At 42.7% G+C, this 4,924-nt stretch overlaps 1 non-coding gene across 1 annotated transcript; it reads right to left on the bottom strand.

Annotated features, from left to right (window-relative positions):
- Positions 1-1,231: 1,231 nt before the first annotated feature.
- Positions 1,232-1,338, bottom strand: LOC141675849 (small nucleolar RNA R71). Its single transcript, XR_012556479.1, has one exon. It is a non-coding gene; the product is annotated as a small nucleolar RNA R71 (small nucleolar RNA).
- Positions 1,339-4,924: the final 3,586 nt, after the last annotated feature.

Here is a 4,924-nt window from a genome sequence, read left to right as displayed (position 1 = left end):
TTGTCATGCTAGCATAGGTTCATGTATGTGTATTCATGATTAGTGGATAATTCTAACCGTTTTACTTGCCCTGTGTAATCATAAGGAATAACTTGTGCTTAAATCGTTATGTTGTCAAATTCTGTAGACATATAGGGTCTCAACATAATTGATGCCTATTCAACTTCTATCTTAATTGTGGATGTTTGGTAGAATGGTATTAGTATAACGAAAGTTGGCTTTTATCAGTTTCGTGTTGTTCGATTAATATCATCATCGTTCCATGCTAAGGGTAATAAAAATAACTATTGAAGAAAGTAGTAATGAAGTTATGATCTCATGTGTGTTTAATATTGTTAATTCAAGTGTCAATTAAGTGTTTAATTCTCGTAGTTAATTATAGTTAATAATTAGTTAATCAAATCAAAGTGTTATTGTCTTGACATTGAGAAGTAATCATACATTGGTGAGTAAGTGTTAATTGAACATAATTAGTCTGAGTCTCTGTGGGAATGAACTAGAAATTATTCTATATTACTTGCGAACGCGTATACTTGCGTGAATTATTAGCATATATTTTGTGCCTAACAAGTTTTTGGCGCCGCTGTCGGGGACTTGGCGTATTTGTTTAGTTTATGTACTTATCATCAGTGGTCATTAGGACTCATTGATTAAGACGTGTTACTTATTATTTCCGGTTATGTTTCAGGTACTTTAGCGAGTGTTTTTACAAACACGTTCTCGTACTCGGAAGAGGACTTTAGATACGGCTGAGGAGACAGACGCAGTTCTTGATATTCCGGAGAAGATAGATTTTGAAGATTCGGATAAAGAGAGTGAGCAGAAAGAACCAATAATCATGTGTGATCATATAGTTCCGGCAGATCCAACTCTTATGGACTTTTCTCGGCTGAAAATTGATGACATTCAGTCAAGCATCCTTTATCCTGCTATTCAGGCTAACACTTTTGAAATCAAGCCGGGCACTATTCGGATGGTGCATAATTCTGTTTCTTTCGGAGATGCTGCAACTGAAGACCCCAACATGCATATCAGGAATTTTATTGAGATATGTAGTACTTTCAAATATAATGGTGTGACTGATGAGGGTATCAAGCTGAGGCTTTTCCCATTCTCTCTGAGGGATAAAGCTAAGGACTGGTTACAATCTGAACCAGCTGGGTCCATCACTACTTGGCAAGATCTTGCGCAAAAGTTTCTGGTGAAGTTCTATCCAATGACGAAGACTGCAGCTATGAGGAGTGCTCTTACTCAGTTTGCACAGCAACCAACAGAATCTATGTGCGAAGCTTGGGAGCGCTACAAGGAGATTTTGAGAAAGTATCCACATCATGGTATGCCTGACTTGATGGCGATCACTGGTTTCTATAATGGTTTAGGGGCCCAATCTCGGCCCATGCTCGATGCAGCAGCTGGAGGCGTCTTGTGGGCCAAAAGCTATACTGAGGCTTATAATCTTATTGAAACTATGGCTGCAAATGAGCATCAAAACCCAACTCAAAGGATGATGTCTGGGAAGGTAGCAGGTATTCTGGAAGTTGATGCAGCTACAGCTATTGCAGCGCAGCTCCAAGCGCTGTCTTTGAAGGTCGACTCTTTAGCCAACTATAGAGTCAATCAGATAGCTATGGTCTGTGAGCTTTGTGCAGGTTCTCATGCTACGAATCAGTGTTCTCTTATTAATGAAACTGTGCAGTATGTGAACAATTATTAGCGACCGCAGCAGCCTGTGCCAACTACTTATCATCCTAATAATAGGAATCATCCCAATTTCAGCTGGAGCAATAATCAGAATGCTATTCAGCAACCATACCAGCAAGGCATAAGTAAATAGTTTAATCCACCTGGATTCCAGCAACCACAGCATTACGCTCAAAGGCAATCATATCCTCAACAAGGAGGTGTTGCTCCACCTTCTAGTGCTGATTTCGAGGAGCTCAAGCTGTTGTGCAAAAGTCAGGCTATTTCTATCAAGACCTTGGAAAATTAAATCGGTCAAATAGCCAATGTAGTGCTCAACCGTCAACCTGGCATACTTCCTAGTGATACTGAAGTGCCAGGCAGGAAGGAAGCTAAAGAGCAAGTCAAAGCTATTACCTTAAGGTCTGGAAAAGTTGCTGATGCTGAAAAAGCGAAAGACGGAGAAGCTGTAGTTGCTGATGAAGAAGAGAAGCAAAAGGAGAAAGCGGCGGAACCAAGGAAGACTACTGTTGAACACACTCTGCCTGAGGGTAATACAGGGGAGAAATAACTCTATCCTCCACCACCTTTCCCCAAGAGATTGCAACAACAAAAGCTGGATAAGCAGTTCGGTAAGTTTCTGGAGGTGTTCAAGAAACTTCACATCAATATACCTTTCACTGAGGCTCTGGAGCAAATGCCTAGTTATGCAAAATTCATGAAGAGTATTCTTTTAAGGAAGGTGAAACTGGATGACCTTGAGACCGTTGTTCTAACGGAAGAGTGCAGTGCTGTACTGCAACAAAAATGACCTCCAAAGCTTAAAGATCCAGGTAGCTTCACCATTCCTTGCACCATTGGCAAGTTGTCTTTCGACAAATGCCTGTATAATTTGGGAGCAAGCATCAATCTGATGCCATTGTCTATCATCAAAAAGTTGAATTTTCCTGATATATGGCAAAAATATGCAATTATATGAACTAAACTATCATGAATATGCAACTACATGACACACACACAAAAATATTCCTTAACTACCACCCCCAAACTTAAAATCTTCACTGTCCTCAGTGAAGGTAGTAGAAAGGAACACATGGTATACCTACTCAGAGAAATCATCATCATCACCCTTAGAGGGTGGAGTATCAGGAGGCGGATAAGCATAGTCCTTACCAAAAATGGGCCACTGGATGTCAGCTCCAAGGCCTCTGAAAGCAGTCCCAAGCGCAAGGGTGAGCTCCTGAGCGAACCTACTCTGCAAATCATACATCGCATCCATCGTCCTCGACAGCCTCCTATACTGGGCATCAGCCATCCCAGCACCTTTCTGGGCTCTAGAAGAGCCTGCCTCATCACGAACCTGACTGGGCCTAGCCATGGTAGCACCAGCTGTTGGACATCCTCCTGGAAGATGATATCCCAAACCATGCTCCTCGGGCTCTCCACCTGTCCACTCCTGCATCGCATTCAGAGTCACTGAGTCAATAGGAGCGGCCGACATCTACAACTGCTCGTGAGAAGTCCAATGCTCTCCCACTGCTCTGCACAACTTCGTGACAGTAGATGCATAAGGGTTGTTCATGAGCTTCGCCCCCCTCAAAATCTTCAGAATCCCTTGGTAGATGAACTCACCAAGGTCCACATAATACTCCTCATTCAAGATCCCCCATAACAACCTTGCTCGCTCAACTGTAACCTCATATGCATGTGAAGTAGGCAAAATATTAGCATAAATAAAGGCATTCCATGCACGGGCATACCTTTGCATAGCAATCGCGGGAAAAGAACGATACTCGTTAGATCCAGTCTTGAACCTCCACACTGTGCCCGGCGGACAGAGAGTAGCACAAATTAAATCCAGATCAAAGTCCTCGGGGGTCTTCTCATTCCAATTCTCCTCCGTGGGCTTCCGTTGTCGCTGCCCAATAACACGGCAAATCGCCACGGGTTGATAAACAACGGTAAGCCCACGAACAACAATAAACCCATTCTTGTCCGCCTTCGCGTTCGCATAAAATTCGCGAACCACACTCATTGGAACCGCCTCCGGTGACTCACAAAACGAAATCCACCCCTTCTCCGCAATCATTGGTAACAACTCACCATCCCTCCCCGATGGTAAAAATCCCCTCTCCTTCAAAATCGACTTAGCCAAAAGCCTAGTATACTCCTCCTTAGCAGCCCTATCCATCAAACGAGGTCTTGCAGAAGTTCCCCTCGAAGAATCAGGAGTAGGAATGGTGTTGCTGCTATCAATAGTTCGGGATCTCTTGGGTGCCATTAAAACTGAGAAAAAGTATTTAAGAGTTGTGTTTTGAGTATAGGAGAGAGTTTTAAGGTTGAAAGTATATGGGAGTGTATATGGAGGAGTTGTGTGTATATATAGGGTAGGAATTAGGGTTAAAATTTGAGTAGGGGTGGGGTTTGTGGGAGATAAAACATGGATTTGTGTAAAAGAAATCGTGGGTTGTGGGTTTGTATTTTATTTTTGGGTTTTTCTGATTTTTTCTGATTTTTTTATAAGGCAATTTTTTTTCTAACAGTCGGGTCTTGAGCGGCCGCCCAACATTACTGAGCGGCCGCCCAGCCTCCTGAGCGGCCGCCCAGCATTGCTGAGCGGGCGCCCAGGGGGTCTCTGGAAAATTATTTTTCCTGCCCAATTTTTTTCTGATTTATTTTGTTGTTTTGGATAGGTTACTAACTTCTAAGGGTTCCTATAGTCACAAATCTTGGGTTGCCTCACAAGAAGCGCTTCTTTTACGTCATTAGCTTGACGTAGAGTACTTCGATCAAGTTGACAATAAAATGGTACTAACCACTTCCCGGTTTGCCGTGTCCCCATAGTAATGCTTCAATCGCTGACCATTAACCTTGAATGTTTGGCCCGGATCATTCTCAAAAATCTCCACCGCTCCATGTGGAAACACAGTTTTGACAATAAAAGGTCCAGACCACCTTGATTTCAACTTTCCCGGAAAAAGTCGGAGACGAGAGTTGAATAACAGAACTTGTTGGCCCGACACGAATGACTTAGGAGATAGCTTCCTGTCGTGCCACCTTTTCAGTTTTTCCTTGTACATTTTGTTGTTCTTGTAAGCTTGAAGTCGAAATTCATTAAGTTCATTTAACTGAAGCATTCGCTTCCTTCCAGCTGCATCTAGATCAAGGTTCAACTTCTTCAACGCCCAATAAGCCTTATGCTCAAGCTCCGCAGGTAAATGACATCCCTTACCATAAACAAGTT

The sequence above is a fragment of the Apium graveolens genome, chromosome 7, assembly GCF_009905375.1.
Source record: "Apium graveolens cultivar Ventura chromosome 7, ASM990537v1, whole genome shotgun sequence".
Taxonomy (NCBI): domain Eukaryota; kingdom Viridiplantae; phylum Streptophyta; class Magnoliopsida; order Apiales; family Apiaceae; genus Apium; species Apium graveolens.
This window is presented reverse-complemented; position numbering and strand designations above follow the sequence as displayed.